Source organism: Gekko japonicus, unplaced genomic scaffold, assembly GCF_001447785.1.
Source record: "Gekko japonicus isolate JY-2015 unplaced genomic scaffold, Gekko_japonicus_V1.1 scaffold2377, whole genome shotgun sequence".
Classification (NCBI taxonomy): domain Eukaryota; kingdom Metazoa; phylum Chordata; class Lepidosauria; order Squamata; family Gekkonidae; genus Gekko; species Gekko japonicus.
This window is the reverse complement of record NW_015167606.1, coordinates 75,405-95,358: the sequence shown is the minus strand read 5'-3', so window position 1 is coordinate 95,358 and position 19,954 is coordinate 75,405. Positions and strand designations below refer to the sequence as shown.

At 41.5% G+C, this 19,954-nt stretch overlaps 1 protein-coding gene across 1 annotated transcript in view; it reads right to left on the bottom strand.

Moving 5' to 3' along the window:
- The window catches only part of SHTN1 (shootin 1), a 126,548-nt gene that overhangs the window by 89,140 nt on the left and 17,454 nt on the right, over nucleotides 1–19,954 (bottom strand). Inside the window, exons 2-3 of the mRNA XM_015414003.1 lie at nucleotides 16,244–16,296; nucleotides 6,586–6,646 (exon numbers count right to left, since the gene is read on the bottom strand). The gene's annotated coding sequence lies outside the window, so the exon portion shown is untranslated. The remainder of the gene's footprint in view (nucleotides 1–6,585; nucleotides 6,647–16,243; nucleotides 16,297–19,954) is intronic.

Sequence of the window (19,954 nt, the reverse complement as noted above, 5' to 3'; positions counted from 1 at the left end):
CGCTGGCGGGAGCCGCGGTCGCCCGGGCCGAGATTGGGGGGGCAAGGCGGGCGACAGAAGGCCGATGCCTCCGTCGCCCGGCCCTCTACAGAATCCACCCCCCAAACCTCCAGGTATTTCCCTCCTTAGAGCTGGCAACCCTACATTCCCCTCAGTGCCTGTTGGTAGGCAACTAAGCTTGGTCCTGTCACCTACTTTGGCCTTTGGGAGAAAACACATTGGGGCCAATCCTGATAGGGTTGCCAACTCCAGATGGGAAATTCCTGGAGACTTGAGGGATGGAGCCTGAAGAGGGTGAGGTTTGAGGAGGGGTGGGACCTCAGACAGGTACACTGCCATAGACTCCACCCTCCAAACCAGTCAGTCTCACATAGGGAACCATTGTTGCCAATCTCCAGGTGAGGGCTGGAGAGCACTCAGTATTACAACTGTTCTGCAGAAGGGAGGGCAGAAGTCAGCTGAAGTCAAAGGGGCAGATAATGGTAGGTTGGTGGCTAGCTGGGAAGGAGATGGGGTTGCCAACTACATGCTGACAAATTCCTGGGGATTTGAGGGGTGGAGCCTGGAGAGGGTGGGGTTTGCAGAGGGGTGGGACCTCAGACAGGTAGAATGCCATAGACTCCACCCTCCAAACCAGCCATTTTGTCCTGGGTAACAATTGTTGCCAATCTCCAGGTGAGGGCTACAGATTACTCACAATTACAACTGCTCTTCAGGTAGCAGAGATCAGTTCCTCTGGAGAAAACAGTGGACTCTGTCATTATACCCTGCTGAGGTCACCACAGCAAATTGACACTGTTTGCCCAAAGCCAGAGCACTGCCCCAGAGCCTCTTTCTAGATCCCGTTGTATTGCTTTCACAACGGGCTTTACTGCTAGTGAAGATCATAAATCAACAACAAATGGCCAGAGGACAGCAGAGGGATTATAAAGCAGCTAGGCCCGCTTTTAAAGTGGAATGGGCCAATGTGAAAGTGTGTCTTTCACATCATCTACTACCCAACTAGGGTTATGTGAAAGTGCTTTCAGCTGTCTGTTCCTGCTTCAAATTCCATAAGTGTAGTCAGACATCAACCACAGGATTTGCTCTCATTCTAGCCCCCTTGGCAAAACCATAGTAACACAAACCAGTGGCCACTCAGCTCCCTGTCCCCACCTCACTTTCATTTCTCAAGCAGTTCAGCCTGGGTTGTCTCCAGGATATCTTTCACTTTCATATCCCAAGCAGTCTACTTGCTTTCCATAAGAATCAGTGTGATTCCAAATAACTGGAATGACAAGACTTGGAAATATTAGAAATGTTCTGAATATGGCATTATTCACAAAATTCTGATTATTTCCAAACCCTAAACCCAAAAAGCACACCTCTATTGAACAGTCATAAAAAACACAATGGACAGAAAAAAGAATCTATCACTGATGTAACATGAGGTTCTTATATCTGGTTTAATTCACTGACAAAAATGGAGGGTGGGGGGAGAAGAGGGCTTGCATTTTCCTCATTTAAAAATCTTTGTGATGTCACAAGGTCAGCCAAGAAATAAATAAATGGACTCCCTTTACATTAAATAATAGCAGGAGAAAATTTACATTTCACATAAACTAGTCAAAGAAAAAACAGAGAGGCCTGTCTTACAAGAGATAACTCATGATTCATTTAAGATTAGTTAACCTGCAATTATGACTACATTCCAGAAAGGGGAGGAAATCTATGAAAAATGAAATATAATTTTCCCCCCTAAGACTGCTAAAAGTTCTTATTATGTTGATATTAAAATTCATAAAGCAACACTAAGTGGCCAGAAACCTCTCCAACCTCGACATTTTTTCAGGGGTAATAATAATATGCAGCAAATGCAGGCCAACCAAAAACCACTTAACTAATTAGTAGTTGCAGTCACCGAGAAAACATGAATCAACACTGTTATTACAAGTGGCACATTTGAGTGGCATCTAATTATGACTTGATGAGCGTGATACTTGCATTATCAACATTACTACCGCATCCCATCAGGGACTAAAAGCCGCTGATGGCATTGACTGCAAGAAACTCCCACTCAATGGTACTGCAGCACCCAACAATCTCCTTGGCAGGGGCACCCTCACTAAATGACACGTTAAGCGTAATTACTGGCCGACATTGTAAATAAACAGGATTGGAAGTGAAAATTGTACCAAGTGCATAAGACACAATCTGACACATTGGAAGTGGCAGCCTTAATTGAGAGTTTCTTTGACTGCTCAAGATCATTTCAACTGCATTTCTCGGAGGACAGTGATTATAACTGTGGAGACAGACGGCATAATGGTATCAGCACTGCTGACAGAGCAGTGAATTAAATTGTATCTGCTGTTGTGTGAAAGCCTTGATGAGAAGTACAGATCCTTAGTGGTCTTATCATTATCACACAATGGTCATGTTGTCATCAACCTTTCTGGCTCCAATTGAAAAGAAATGATTGTGTGTTGAAGCTTCCCCCCCTACCACCACCTTCTATCTCTTGTGCTGAATAGAACCAATTTTCAGAGAGCTATGAAATCACGCTATAGGGCCTAAAATGCAGCTGCTTGGCATACAAACTGGGCCCCCATTAAACAGGAATCACGCACAATATGTGTTTATGCCAGGAGAACAAATAGAAGCTGAGCACAAGCCAAGTTTATTCACAGACACAAAGCCCGTGTAGCTCTTCATCAATATAATTGCCTTTTATATTGTCGTTTAAATAATGGCCTCCATTATTGCTGTAAAATCCTAATATTCCTGGCATTTTATCGCTATGTTTACAAGGTATGTCCTTTAAAAAAAAACATGAAAAGGAAGATAAAGGAAACCTACGACATTTTACAAGAGCAAATATTACTTTTGAATTTTAAATCTTAACTACTTGACATTTTCCGTGACTCTCTTGAATTTCCAGTATCATAACAAACACCAACAGGCCACAAGGTGTACGTGTGTTTGTGTTTGTTATTTTTCTTTCCTCTTCGCTTTCACAGGAATTTGACTTATTAAGGAAATTTCTGCCATGCTGGGGTGATGCCATGATCATTTCAAGGTAATGCAAAGTTTAAAACTATTTTATAGGCAGGTCTTCTTGATTGTGTCTTTGAAGCCAATATAAACAACAGCTGTGTAAATTCCTTCCTCAACAATGTTTTGGTTTCGGTGTTGTTGTTTTTTAAATCTCACTAATACTCCCAACAAAACATACTATAGTGACAGAGACCTAACATAACAGGCGACAACACTGTTGTCATCTCCTCTCTTGAGAAGCTATTCATGGGAGCCTTTCCACTCCCATTAGCTGTGCTTTGTTATCTCTAGACACCACACAGAATCAATAGAACCATTATCACACAAGTGAAAAACTGGGCATTTGGTAGAGGAGGAGAGTTAGCATATTTATCCCTTGCTCCAATGAAAGACATCACCATACCAACTTTAAAATTGGTTATTTGCAATCCTAGGGGTTGCAAAGAAACACAACCTACCATTAAAAAGCAGTATGTAATTTCTTTTCATTGGACAAAACTTGGTTACCTCACAAAAAGGGAAGAACAGGGGGGAAAACCCTCAAACACCCAGGTGGGGAGAAAACTTCCTGTCACTGGTACGTTATTTTCAGGAGATAATTTCAATCAGAACTTATCGAGGCATTCAGTCTAAAGGTATTTTTGATGCCATCCCAAAAAATCTGCCACAAGATATTAGCATGCTTCCAAATAAGACAATCTCTCAGCCTTTATTAACTCCTTTCCTATTCTACTGGGATACACTGCAGTATAGAATCAAAATAAGGTTGGATCCCATGTTCTGTTCAGCTACTGGTGACACTGAAGAGATATAAAACTGAGCTTTCCATACACAGCTTTCACTTCCTTCACTTTCTGTTCTGCTTACTGGATGCACCTGCTCCCTTATGGGTTGCTGGTATAAATCTCTGGGGATTTTAAAAAGAAAAATGCAATTGAGCTATTGGTGATTGTGGGAAGGAAAAACAGAAGTTGTAATTCCATATACAGCATTATATTAATAAATAATAGTGACAAGAATAAGTGCTTTGGAGTTGGAATGGTCCTGCTTCTTTACAGCGTAATGTTATCCAACTGGCTGACTGAAAAGCTGCATAGCATTCCAATTCAGATTATGCTATTTTCAAGAAACACAGCCAAGGGTGTATGTATGTTGGGGAGTTGTAATTGGGAAATTAGAAAGAACCAAGAAGTAGCGTGTATAAAAGCAGGAGAGAGAATTACAAACTTAGAATTGAAAACTTAGAATTAGACTTGAACAACATCTTCAGGAAACTAAAAGACATCTGTACCGATGCTACACATGAAGGCGTGATGGCCCACCCATGGATCAGAGCATGTTTAGGTAAAGGTTCCCTTGCTCGAAAGCCAGTTGAATCCGACTCTAGGGTTGCAGTGCTCATCTCCGTTTCAAAGCCGAAGAGCCAGCGCTGTCCAAAGACCTTTCTGTGGTCATGTGGCCAGCATGACTAAACACCAAGGCGCACGGAACGCTGTTACCTTCCCACTGAAATGGTACCTATTTATCTACTTGCAATTTCTTGCTTTCGAACTGCTAGGTTGGCAGGAGCTGGAACTAGAGATGGGAGCTCACTCCGTCATGCGGTACACTCGGGTCTCAAACTGCTGAACTACCAACCTTCCACAGCCTGCAGTTCAGCGTCTTAACCACTTGAGCCACCGCAGCTCATGGTTACCAGCATATGATTTGACATTACATATACAGTACTGGGATTCAGCTGAGAAAACTGTTTACACATTTAAAAGACTGTATATGTGGGAGAAATTCAATAGATTGGGCCTTCTCCACTGAGGAAGCTTTACATTGGAAGGGTGAAGACTCTGGCCCTCTCACTCCCCCTCTTATTTTTAAGCCATATGTGGTATTGTTTTCTGTTTTGTTTTTAAACAAAGGACATGATACTTTAAAAACTATGCCAAAAAACCATGGGGGGGGGGGCTAACCTAAGCCTTAAACCCTTGATGACAGATAGGTATTCAACAACAGAAACCTCTCTCATCAGTACATCTCTTTCCATTGTATTTCTGCTTTGCCATGAGGCATTTATAAAACACAAAAGCCGTGACAGAAAAAGGTGTGAACTATGCTTGAAAATTGTATGTCATCTATTTCTACTGTCATTTGTACTTTTTGGGGTAGAGGACATGATTATTTCAAAGCACAGCAACAAATTGGTACCTTTAACATTGCCTGCATTAATTCCCATGAATTTCCACTTTTTTTGAACCATCACAACTGAAACTCCATGCTTCATGCCACATCTTGAAGAAAAACGAGAGGAAAAATCCTCCTGCATGTCCTCTGACCAAAAGGCCTGGGGAGAAGAGTTAAGAGCGGTCTTGCCTTAATTTGCAGTGGATTTTAGAGAAGACGGAATTGAGGCAGATTTGGCTCCCTGCGTCTTACTAATGGCCAAACTACATATGACACTGGGGATTGGTCTTCAGATCCCCAGACATGCCTTTCAGCTGGCAAAATGCAACTATGGGAGAGCCCCCAATACAGAGTAGAATCATGACACTGGAACTTGGCGTTTAATTCTTCAGCCCTGCACTGTTTCTCCAGTCAAAAATGTTCTCCCAGAAGCTTTAAGCCACAGAGAGTTAAAAAGGCACAACAGGTGCCTGTCTGTTCCCTCACCCCAGAACTTAAATGGTGGGGGACCAATAGCTTCATGAAGCTAAGGTAGGGTTGCCAGACCCCCAGTGGGGGTCCCCTGGTTTTGGGTGCTCCCCTCCGCCGCCAACCAGCTGGCCAGAAGGGGGGAAATTACCCCCCACAAAAAACAGGCAAGAAATCAAAAATTAACGTGCCATGCCTACATCATGCAGATGATGATAGACATAGGCATATCAGTGATGTGGGAGGGGGGTCATGCTCTGGTTTTGGGGCAAAACTCTATGGTAGAAGCTAATTCTACCATAGAAGTTTTGCCCACACACCGGAGTGTCACCCCCAAAGTCCCTGAGATGCCTACATCACTTCTGGGTGACCTAGGCATGTCATGTGTTTATTTACAGCTTCTTCCCTCCCTGCGTCCAATAAGTTCACCCTTCATGCCCCACTGGCTGGTCTGACAGACCTGGCAACCCTAAGCTAAAGTACTGGGATCTGATCAGAGAGCCACAGATTTATGTAACTGGGCCTTAAATGCAAGAGAAAAGCCTACTCTGCTTCTCCCTCCCAAGCTCTTTTCTATTTTTGGTCTTTGAGAGATCATATTATTCTTCCTCCAGGTTCTCAACATTGCTGTGATGGAATATGTAGAGAGAAAATCAAGCAGGGGTGGTCACGAGAGGAGAAGCAACAGCCCTCCCTACTGAAGGGATCTATAAACTCCTGCCTCCCCCCCTCCAAAAACAACAACAACCTGCCTTTCATTCATATGGGTAAAACTCCAGTCATTACATCAATTTGAACAGACAACACAACCCTTAAAACTGTATTATTTATTAAGAAGTTTTAATTGATTTTACTCATCCGACATGCCAGCATATAGTCTGTATTTCTTTTCAAAAGGCTACTTACTTTTTTGAAACTTTTCCAGTTTTTTGACTGCTTCATCTCTCTCCTGTTTGATTTTGTCGCACTAAAAAGAGATACAACACACATTCTGTGAAAAATCATAGATGTTTTCATATAATCTATTAGTAGCAGTTAGCAGAACCAATTAGGAATCCAGATACTGCAATAACAGCAGATAAACTTAAATATGAATCTTGCAAACCAGCAATGAATAATTCAGCCTAGTCACGCTTTTTAAAGTTCAAGTGCCCAAGTTACAGTGGCAAAATACCTATGCAGGACCATAAATTCTGAATACAGCTCACAACAAGATGAAATGGCTTGCAAAAATATGAAATGATTTCCCAACCACTGCCTTTATAAAATAAGGAAAACCTGCCCAAGCTCATTCCACAACTGATCCATATTTTGCCCTTTTAATTTGGGTAGTCTTGATACTCAAGTTTTAATAGTATAGTGCTGTTGGCAGAGTTTTAAATATGCAAAAGGAGTGGAACTCAAGCTGCTGAAAGAATAAACAGTTTTATTTAGAAGAGAAACAACTGTGTAAACAGTAGAGGAGACAGAAAGTTCTAGAGAAACAACTGTGTAAAGAGTAGAGAAGACAGAAAGTTCTAACTATCTAACCATTTAACTGTGTAACGAAATACCATGGAGGAAGAGGAAGTCTCCAATGAGCCAATCAGGAAGCAGGAGGGGATCATTTTAAAAATGCCAGGAAAGTGATTATGCTAGGTACTTAAACCCTCTGATTCCCCCTGTAGGATGTTCTTCTTATCATTCTTGCTTCATGCACATTGCTGATCTTGTATATTCTAACAAGTACGAATCAGTTCCAGGCTGAAAACCTAGAGCAAGATAACTACATCCCAGCCCCAATATCCAATTAACAAGGTTAGCAAATTCTGCACAAGTACTGGGAGCAGGCATATTGCACCTCTTTTGTATTATCATCTGTTGAATGTCAAGGACAAGAAAAGACAGCGCAGGTTTTGCAAAACATTACTGGCTAATTGAGAATGCCGTTTACATTTATTAATATTCAGGAAGAATATTGTTCATTAATTTACAAAAAGACTAGAAGAAATAAGCTGTTAAATGCATATTCTCAGACACTACTCTGCCTTAGGGCTTCTTGCATTGTTAGTCCAAACTTTTATAATCATGAGCAAATCTCATGATATGGACTCACAAATCATTCCTATACCCAGTTCCTCAGGTTTAATTCCAAATACTTTAAAATGTCATCTTTTAATTTACGCTGACCACTTTTACTCACCAAAACCAGGCCACAACTGTGGGCTTTGTTAACTTGAAACTGGCTTATAAACTGTATGCACTCTCTCTACAAAACTTAACTGCAGTTTCATACAGGCGTCAGACCACTCTGCATCTGGACTATCAGGTGCCATTTTGGAAACATGTATTGTTGTAAGCCAGTCTGTTTGTGTCTCCAGATGCAACATCACTATTCGGGCAAAGAGTCTGAAACTGCTAAGGCCCAATTAGAGAGACTGGTGTGATACAATATTTCTGGCCGTAGCTGTGAGGTATTGCTTGCAATCGCTGCTTGAGTTCACTGAATGAACTACAGAGGCAAAATTAGATTACTGTAGTTTTTCTGATTTTAAAAAACACTGTGGCCATGACTCTGATGACACAAGCTTATACAGCTACTGGCCTTTACACTACCAGGGACATTCAGGACTTCTTCAAAACCAGATGACATTGAGATACTTGGATGATACAATCTGTTCTTGGATGATACAATTCTTGGATGATACAATCTGTTCTTTTCTCAAACTACCTGTAATAAAGTTACACTTTGTGCATTTGATAAAAGTGGGTTCTAACTCATAAGCATTTATGCTACGATAAATCTGTTAGGTGTCAGAAGACTCCTTTTTGTTTTAATAGTGCAGACTAACTCGACTACCCCACTGGAATTTGTAGTCTTAGGAAACTCTGGATTACACACCCACCCTCTGACCGCAGTCACTCAGCTATTGTTTACATGTCATTTCTATTTTATCCTGTGATAAACCCAGTTAGGAACCACTGACTGTCCCAGAGGTTCCAATCCACTTTTTCAGTGTTTGGGTGACTGCTTGTACATGCAAACAAGACTGAAGCATTTCGAGACACTGTTATCATGAGACAGCTATCATGCAGACATTTAATTGGAAAAACCCTTTATACTTTCCACCAAATGAAAGGATAATTAAATTGCATCCTGTATCTTGAGTTAAAATGTTTAATTCAAAGAACAGATAAGACTGACATAACAACAGTGTTGACTGAATGACAATAGAGTTGCCTACCATGTTTTTGTTAAACCTAGATGTTTTCTAAAGAAAATGAGTGGTCAAGGACATCAAGTCTAGAGCTGCCAGCAGCCCCATCTCCTAAACAGTATTGTCTCTCCCTCCCTCCCACACACAAAGCACGCCAGAAGATATCCTGCATATTCATGTTAGCTACTCATATTGATCTGCCTCACAGGTATGAATGCTCAGATGTAGTTTTGCTGGAAATCAATAGTACGTTCTTCCCATTAAGTAAACAAAATGATTTTTTAAAGAATGAAGTACTCCCTTCACAGCTTTCTTCCACCATCAATACAAATTAATGGCTCTTATTAACAGCCAATCTTATCATAAAAATTGGTAACAAGCAAAAAAATGTTTAGTTAAAAATAACACCTGGATTAGAAATAACAAATCAATGTCCATTCTAAGAGCTTGGCACAGCACCACCATGGTTAAGAGACTGGGGTGGGAGGGGGGTGGGAGGCTCATATATCTCATTAACCTGCAGGCCCCCCCCCTTCTTTTTGACCTTAACTGCGGTTCAATGTTATATCAGCACTGAGTCCACCCATTGTTAATACCAACCAGGTTCCATTTCAACTAATGTTTGCAATTCCATATCAAACCTTGGCCTCAAATGTGGGTTAAAACAGGAACCCTGGAAAGAATTAGCTATAGTTAGCAGCAGTGACTATATAGTACTGAACCATGGCCACCAAAGAAAGACAAGGAGGAATTTGCCCTGCAGAAGGAAGGACGCATACAAACCTGAGGGCTTTCCCCAACTTCACAGCCATCTGAAATAGTCCTTTGTGTTGATACACAAGAGGGCCAATCGGTCAGGGAAGCTGACAGCAATATTTGAATTTTTACAAATACAATACAAAACAACAGGTGTCTTAACTCAGTCAACCCTTAACTTTGAGAGCCAGCATGATGTACTGATTAAGACTCTAATCTGAAGAACTGGGTTTGATGCCCTGCTCCTCCAAACGAAGCCTGCAAGGTGACCTTGGGCCATTCATAGTTTTCTCCAAACTCTCTCAGCTCTACCTACCTCACAAGGTGCTTGTTGTGGGGGGGGGGGAGGGAAGGCAGTTGTAAGCCGTTTTGAGACTCCTTAAGGTAGAGAAAAGTAGGTATAAAAACCAATTATTCTTCCTCTTCTTCTGCCCAAGGGTTGCATGGCAGTGCCTGGCAACTAGCTGGAGGGTTGGCAGGGGCACAGCATTGCAGGAGATCTTTTTTTTAAATTACAGCCTCATGTATTTATCAGACGTTTATACAGGAAGTGACAAAGGTCGCTCAAGGAGTCACCAGAAACTCTATGATAAAAACTCCAGCAAATCTTAGAGCTACCCTTGTCACTTCTTGTATCAGCTTCAGGTAATTACATGAGGCTGCTTTTATTTTTCTTAATTTTTCTCCTTTTGCTGATCTGTATCGCATCAGGCAATGGGACCTGGGGGCAGGGGATCCCTCATCCCCACCGGGGGCTTGGCAGCCTTGGTCAACCCAGAGCATGTTTATGCCAGAAAAGAAGCCCCACTGAGGTCAATTAATTTTGCTTCAGTACCAGGGTTACCAACATCAAGCCCAGAGTTCACCCAAAATTACAACTGATCTCCAGACTACAGAAATCAGTCCAACTGAAGCAAATGGAAAATTCAGAGAGCAGATCCTGTGGCATTACAATCTTGCTGAACTCCCTCCCCAAACTCCACCCTACCGAGGCACCACTACCAAATTTCAAATCACTGTTTCCCAAGCCACTCAGTAGAGGGGTTTTTTTAGCCACTTCACATGACTGTCAATAGGAATGAGGGACATGCATGCTCTTTTATTGCTTCATGCCAGTAATGTACTAGGCTGAGTGCTGGGCTGCTATTAACTACATTTTTATTCTATCCTTTCTCTAAAGAGTTCAGGAAAGTTTAATTGGTACTCTTCTCACATACTTTACCTTCATAGCAACACTGATAGGTTAGACTAAGATATAATGGCTGGCCCAGGGTTCATGACTGAGTGGAGATTTAAACCTAGGTATCCTCTGTCCTGCTCTAACACTCTAGCTACTATACCACACTGACTATGGATTAGGAGAGTCCAGAAGACAGGAGAGACAAACACACTGGAAGTTTAGACACAAAGTGGCTGAAGAATGAGGAAAGAGCAGGGAGTCTGCTGGGAACTCACATGTGAGTAAAGAAGAGGCAAGAATAGAGTTGAAGCTAGGAAACATCTCATACAAAACCTGTTTTTTAAATTTAAATCCCACTTTCTCCCTAATGTGGACCCAAAGCAGCTTTCAACGTTGTTCCCTCCTCTTCCACTTAAGCCTCACAACAACAATCAGAAGAAGTGTACATGCACACAAAAGCTTATACCCAGAATTAAACTTTGTTGGTTTTAAAGGTGCCACTGGACTCAAATTTTGTTCTTCAGCAACAACCTTGTGGGAGTAGGTTAGGAAAAGAGATTGCGATAGGCCCAAGGTCACTTGACAAGCTTCCATAGCTGAGCAGGGGATTTGAACCCGGTCTTCCAGGTCCTATTCTAGCACTGTAACTACCACGCCTCATCAACCTAGGAAGAAAAGGATCTCTTTGAGATTGATGGGTTGGGCTTAGGACTGCATTTCCTTCGTATGGATTCAAAATAAGAAGGGGAACACCACTTTACCAATGTAATTGCTTATTTTGTAACAGGAAACAGAAAAATGTGTATGTACACTTCCCCAAGGTTACAGTTCCCCTTGGCCTTCAACAAATTTAAAATATAAAATACTAGGATTCACTGCAACCTGCTTATTAGTACTTGTGATGGAATTAGCAGCACACTAGCAGAAGCACCTGCACTCCAACAAGGAACACGAAGTGTAACTGTCAGGATACATGAAAATGGGCTAAGTCACATGTCCAGAGAACTAGGAACACACAAGTGGGAACCTTCTGTTGGAATCCTCAATATCAACTTTTCACCAACATTAAGCATTCAATGAGAACAAATAAAGCAAAGAATAAATGAACAACACTAGTCTTCTTAGAAACTTAAACAACTGTATGGCTGCTGTCCCATGGCAGAATATCTGTAAACACCCACCAAAAATCTCAACTCCACTCCTGCAATTGGTGCTGCAAGAACAAGGAACCCTACACAGGTAAGCAGAAGAGGTAGGTTCACAAATGAAGGAAAATCAAGCAAGACCTCCACTTTTTCATCCATCCCCCACAAGCAATGAGACACCTATGGCCACAAAGCGTCTCCTACACTCCCTTTGCACATATGGGGAACTATTTTCTGGCTAAATAGATGCACTGTGACTTAACAAGAAGGGTATCCCGCACAAAGACTGAGCATAATTATACACTATACAGAAAGGGAGAGGGCACAGCCTCAAACATCCAATACAGGAAAACTTCATCCAAGTGAAGAGAAAAGTGAGAGAATGCCAGCCACTGTGCTCCATCTACTGACATTGTTGGACAAGCACTTTTCATTGTACGAACACAGACTGGGCACATAGTCCAGGGGGAAATGCTGGAGACAATAGTTCCCATATTATGAAAGGTCGATGTACTTTCCTTGCCCTTTTGACTTTCACACAAGGAATTTACAAACAGTACCACTAACATTTCGTGGCTATTTAAGGCCACTGTTCATCATTTCATCTCAGTGTTTATCATATCCCTCCTTGGTACCTATGCATCTGATTAAATAGGCCCAAACTATGAAAGCTCAGACTACAAAGAATCTATTAGTCTTTAAAGTGGTATAGGATACCTTTTCAGATTTTCTATAGAAGACTAAAATGGCTACCCCTCTGGAAATAATTATTTAACTTATACAATAAGTTAAATATACTTGGCTATTGAGCATATTCTGGGGTGAGTCGCAAAACACTCCTATTGTGTGAACAGATTTTGCTACCAGCAGTAGAAGTTACTTTCAGGCAAGTAGCTACAGGGAAAGCACAATAGGATGAAGATGCTGTTTTTCCCCTGACCAACAGAATATTTGTACCTTTTCTCTTGGACAGCATATAAAGATCAGAGGAGGAATTTTTACTAATTCCCCTGAAATTATAGCTGATCCTGCCACTATTTAGTTGAGATAAGAAACTTCTCTGCTCAAACAAACTATGGGAATGACTAGTGGTACCAGTACTTCATTATTTACACAGTAATTTCAAACTATTAGCAGCAATACAATGTGCCTCTTAGATGAGAACTCCTTTTATTATGTTATATCTTAACCATGGATAGTGCACATGTGAATGCTGGCCCATGGCCACACAGTTTGCAAAGGGCTGTTTTTTTCCTTATAGTCATCAAGGCTGCCCCTTGTTCATGGAGAGCAGATAACATAATAATATGAACAGATTCCCAAGTACCTTCTCAATGAGGACTGACAAGTAATATGGATAACAGCAGATTATACAGTTACATTACCTACATACCATTAACAGTAGGGTGGAAAACGTCATCAAATTTCTATCATATTAAATATTACTAATTTAAAAGTGACTTGAATTAAAGTTGAACATAACAAACTGGTTAAACACATATCTCTTAAAACTCAGTTCATGAGCCTCCAACATATACAAATTGCCTGTTTGTTTAGGCAAAGGGGGGGAAATCATGGGGGAAAATATTTTATTTCTAAAGTAAGCATACTGGATTATATATTATACTTATTATTGTGGCAAATTAGAAATATTTATGACCATCAGTCAAACTGTGGCTAAGCAATTTCTCTCACAGAAAACCAGTTTTGCACAGTAATTCCCATTCTTGCTACCGGAAAGTTCTCTGCCCTTGGCCACCATCTAGAACATTTCACACTGTACAAGACTGTGGTCTGTGTCTTCCTTTTATTTATTAAAATATTTACAATCCCACCTCTGCACCATTCATGGTTGCATTCAAAACAGTGTGGCCAAGCACTGTTCAAAATAATTAAGCAGATATAGTCACAGAAAATTAAACACACACATACACAAAATCCAATATACAAGACCCTCCCAACTCTATCAGCAGCAGAAAGAGAGACATTAGCCTCCATCAAATGCCATTTTAAACACAAAATCTTTACAATGCCTCTGAAACTACGCCTTTGTAGGAACCATCCTAACTGTCGGGGGGGGGGGGGGGGGAGCTGTTCAAAAGAGAAGGTACTACAGCCAAAAAATGGCAACATTTGAACTGTGGCAAATCAGACCTATGGCACCCTGTAATTTATCTGAAGAGGGCTCCGAGAGTATGGGAGGTGCTGCACAGGAGAGACCAGTTCAAATATGGGGCTCCAGGTCAACTGATCTCACTTTTGTTTTCACATGCAATAACGCTAAGCCAAACATGAATCTATTAATGTTGCAGATGCCTGCCTAATTTCTAAGCAAATAGAATTGTGCTATAGAAAAGGCATGTGGGCTGCATCACTGGGAGAGGAGGAGGAGGAGATTGGATTTATACCCCGCCCTTCACTACCCAAAGGTGTCTCAGAGCAGCTTACAAACTCCTTTCCCTTCCCCTTCCCACAACAGACACCCTGTGAGGTAGGTGGGCCTGAGAGAGCTCTGACAGAAATTGCTCTTTTTAAAGAACAGCTGTGCCAGAACTATGGCTTGCCCAAGGTCATCCAGCCAGGTTCAAGTGGAGGAGGGGGGAATCAAACCCGGTTCTCTCAGATTACAGTCCGCGCACTTAACCACTACACTACACTATACTAAGGAGCATAAAAGTATTTCATAACAAATTTATATGTTTTCATTGTTATAACAACCCACTAGTACACATAATTATTCTGGAAATAAGCGCACTACAAAGGGCATATTTGACTGAAAGTTATCTTTTTGCTTAGCGATTTGTGTCACGTTGGCATTAAGAACTGCCAGTGAAGCCCTATGTTAGGTATCACCAGTTGTAAGTTTTAAGGTGTCCTTACCAAAAGCAGAGTTTTTCTGTGGTGACCCTGTTCTTTAGTGCTCCCTTACAATGTATTTTAAAAAGTCTAATACACAAAAAACTTATACTGGAATAAATCTTCCTAAACTTTAAAGCATCAAAACACCACTGTTTATTTTTTTGCTACTACTGAGTAATATGGCTACCCTTCCGGAATTGTTCTCAGAAGGTAGGCTCTCCTCTCTGCTGAGAAGGAAGAACAACCCTTTCCCACTGTGCCTTCTGTAATAAGATTAAGCAAACTATTTTGCTGCTGTTTTGCTTATTTTGATTGTCCTGGTATTGCTGCTATTTGTATATGCTTCTAACCAATTGGCTTTTGGATTTTTTAAAGCCATAGATTGCTTTAACTGAAAATTATTTGCTTTGCTTTATTGTGGCTGAGAGACATTCTCTGAGCACAGTAAATAAGTATTCATGATCCAATTTTTAAGCCATTAGTCATTTGGAGGTTCATAACGCTATAAAAAGTAAAATATGTTCAGAAGCAGTTTTCATACTGGATAGCTACTCATATCTCCCTGAAGGGTCCTGCCAATCTCAAGTTAAAACATGGTTGCAGAAGAGGACAATCACAGCAGCAGAGCCTGCAAGCAGGCAATATTGGTGGTGGAGAGTGAACCTGCCTACCTTCTAATTCACCTTTCAAAGTAAGAGTTTTGGAACAGTGCTGGTTCCACAGATTGAGAAAAAAAAGCAAGACAGTTCCTTTTATTGGACCAGCTATCTTTCAAAAACAGAAAGAAAAACAAATTATACAAAACATTCTTAGGGTGATGTGTTGAGATCATAAGTAAAAAAAGAAAAAGATGTTGCATGGCTAGGATGTTCCGCTTAGCTGAGCCGATACCTTTTAAGAATAAAGACACACTGCAGCACATCAGGTCACTTGCTCTGAGTACTAGATCTGTGTAATATGCATGTACTAATCTTAGGGCTATATTTTCTGCTTCCAAATATATAATTGCATAAAGAAAGTACTAAATGAACTGGTACAACAGAAACCAAGTGTAGTATAAACTGGTGACCTGGTCCAAATCCTCATTCTACCATGAAGCTCACCATGGACCGGACACTCTCAGGCTAATTTGCCCCACAGGATTGGTTGTGAGAAGATAAGAGGGAAGGAAGAACTTTGTTTGCCACTTTGAGTTCCTTGTAGGAAACGAAGGCAATGTACAGAGACACACACCAGTAATTTCCACAATTATCATCACTACTCTCATGAAAGCTGCTGAAAAATATTCTTACATGGAGAAAACCCAGTGGCAGAATCCCTTGTGAATTGTAGTCAGAAGTATAAAAAATTACCCAACTGCAACAGGGTATGTAAAAACTACAGGCTACACAACTTCTTATGACATATGTAAACATATGGATACAAACCTCTTCTTTTGTTTTCTTATTTTCTGTTCTTAAATCTTCATATTCACCAATCACTACAAAAGAAATAAAAAATAACTTAGTAGTGTCCTTTGCAGAAATCCTATTAATTTTCACACTTTGTAAATTCTACACCCATAAATATCATCTGCAGGTTGTTATATGTCAGTTATAATTATCATCACAGAAGTCAGATGGTAACACATCAATGAAACCTAACAAACCATACCTGAAGTTAACATGACTTCCCCCCCACTTTGATATTCATGACACATTTGCTATAATATTAATATTTAGCATTTAGATAGAATGTCAACGTGTTCAAAAGAATGTCAAATATATTATTTCAATAATTTAAAAGATTTTTTTAAAATTTCAAAATGTTAAAATTAAATCCAGTAGAAGTAATTCATTAGAATTTCCCTGGAAAGAAAAAGAACTGTACAAGCAGTTAATGAAAATGCAAATGAACAGATGATAAAAAAGATACTCAACAAGAAAGAAGGCACATACCCATTGGGGGGAAGGTTTTTAGAACTTAAAATCCTTTATTCTTCTAGCACTCATAGCAAACAGCATAACCTCACCACAGAAAAGCCCATTCAACACCCACTCCTTCTGTCCAAGAAATGCAGGAACGGGGGTGGGGAGTGAACTGTGATCTTTAAATGCGATCTTTTTGCGCCTCCACAAACTACAACTTCCACTAGCATTCTGTGGGTATAAAGTGGTATAAAACCTATATGGAACCAAAAGATCTAATGTGGCTTTTTGATCAAGGGTTAATTACAGTCTCCGAGCAATGTACTGAAACCCATATCTTTATCATTTTAACAAAATTGTCTTATGAATCAGTAATAAGAACTGCAGTTGGATAGTCACTACTTAGAACATGAACAAAATATACCCTATTTTTTTTAATGCTGTTACCAAAATTACAAACATGGATTTAAAAATATTAACATTTGGTGGAACCAAAAGATCTAATGTGGCTTTTTGATCAAGGGTTAATTACAGTCTCCGAGCAATGTACTGAAACCCATATCTTTATCATTTTAACAAAATTGTCTTTTGAATCAGTAATAAGAACTGCAGTTGGATAGTCACTACTTAGAACATGAACAAAATATACCCTATTTTTTTTAATGCTGTTACCAAAATTACAAACATGGATTTAAAAATATTTGTTGTTGTTGTTCAGTCGCACAGTCGAGTCCGACTCTTCGCGATCCCATGGACGAACTCTCGCCAGGCCCTCCGGTCTTCCGCCGTCCTCTGAAGTTGGCTCAACTTCATGTTCGTTGCATCAATGACACTGTCTAACCATTAGCATTTGGAAAAAAATCAGGGAAGGTCTTTAGTGCTTGACATTCTGGTACCTTGCTGATCCTGTTCCAGTTTGATGAAGGCAGTGGGATTGGGACAGGGAGAGGAGAGAGAGCATGTCAGCAAGTAATAGAAGTGACAGGCAAGTTGACCAGCAGACTTATTGGTATTACCACCGAAGAGGATTGCACCAAGAGGTTTCCTTTGCACTGTTTCTACCAGTCATGGCACTACTGAGGATGACTTTTTGGTTCTTGTCTGCATTGCTGCTTGTCTTTTCCAGAGGATGAATGGAAAACCTCGGCTCTGCCCTGTTATTCTGCCTGAATCTGTTATGTCTGCCTGACCCCGGCACTACTGATATTTTACTGAATGCTGAGATCAACCTTCTATCAAATGACATTTGGCTTGTAATTAATTTAAGGACCAGGCTTCTGTTGAAAATTGTTTATGATGCTAGCAAACTGTGTTTTTAAGCATTATAGGCCCCTGTTGTTACTGACTGGAATTGTTAGCCCCTTTTCTTTTTACAATATTGCTATTTATTTATACTGGTTTTAAAGTGTGTCCTGCTCTTTGATCCCAATACAGTTCTCACAGGCAGATTACAAATTATTTTAATAAATGAATGAATGAATAAGAAACAATACTTGCTTTGTTCCACTAGGAACTTACTCCTGAACTTCAAAGGGCACACAGACAGGGTCATTTATGAATCCCCTGCATGATCTTAAAATTTTGCTACTTTTTTTTTTTAGGAGACTATGCACACATTTTACTATTCTACTGTTACAAGTGGGAACCCATGATACTCACGGGGGCAGGGATCGCTTCTCCCTCTTAGCTGTGGCTCCTTCCCTCCATTGCTGCTGTTCTAAAAGAGCCTGCCACTGCTCCCGCCGCCCCCCTCATCACATCCACGGAAGGTAAGCCTGGCACAGCTTCAGCTCCCCCTACTCCCACTGCCTGAGCCTGAAACAGCCTGTCTCCGTTGCCAGGCCCGCTGCATCTCGCCCAACATTGCTTTCAGTGCAGCACTGCCTACCCTCAGTGAGCCCCCAGCAATCTTTCCCCCCCCATGGCCTAAACTGTTGGCGAGACTTGCCAGGGAGGATTCCATCTCCCCCACCCATTGCCTGGCTTAGTGGCAGCTCCAGACCCCACCACCCACCTTTGAGATCGACAGCAGAGGCTGTGCCTGGTAGCCTCTCCTGGCATCCTCCACCACGGTGACTGGGCCCATAACAGTTCCCAATTCCTCTGCTGTGGCGGCTAGGACTGGAGCAGCTCCCAATATCTTCCACCATGGCAGCTGGGACCAAAGTTTGTCCTCTGTCATGGCGGCAGGGTCTGGAGCCGCTCCCAACATCCTTTGCCACTGCAGCAACTCCTAGCATCCTCTGCTGCCACAGCCAGGCCCAGAATGTCCTCTGCTATGGCAGCCAGGCCCATAGCTCTTCCAGGGGTCCTCCACCACAGCGCCATGCCCAGAGTGGCCAGCTATACTAGTAAGAGAATTGTCTGTGCTTGCAGACAATGTTTTTTCCCCTTTGGGGGCCAATTTAAACACCAATATATTTTTGTAAATTTTCAATTTTTCTGCAAACCTTGGGTTTCCCCGAGTTTGCAGAAAAATCTCTTTAGTGTTGTAATCCACAGATTTAGATATCTGCAGTTGGGGGTAGATTTCACTATTTTTTATACACACACACCTCTGTCTATCTATCTATACATACACACACACACACACAATTATACCATTCATGTTGAGTATATATTTTCATTTAGTAATGGTGCTATATTAAAAACTGAATCAACTGCCATCACCTATTTGGGCAAATTAATCAAGAGGGCGGTGGTGACACAGTTGCAGGGCTTTCTGGATGACACTTCCATATTAGATCCCTTCCAGTCCGGCTTCCGCCCGGGACACGGGATGGAGACAGCGCTGGTCACGCTGACGGATGACCTCCGGAGGCATCTGGATTGGGGCGGTGTGGCGGTACTGCAGTTGTTAGATCTGTTGGCCGCATTTGACACGGTCAACCATCAGCTGCTGACCCACCACCTCGCCGACATGGGGATCCAGGGGCTGGCCTTGCAATGGCTTGCTTCCTTTCTCCAGGGTTGGGGACAAAGGGTGGCGCTAGGGGAACAGCAGTCCAGGAGACACCCACTGGAATGTGGTGTGCCTCAAGGGTCAGTGCTGTCCCCAATGTCATTTAACATCTATAAGCGCCCCCTTGCCCAGATTGCCCGGAGGCACGGGTTGGGTTGCCATCAGTACGCTGATGATACCCAGCTCTATCTGATGTTGGATGGCCAGTTGGACTCCAAACCAGAAGATCTGGACCGGGCTTTGCAAGCCGTGGCTGGTTGGCTCAGGCT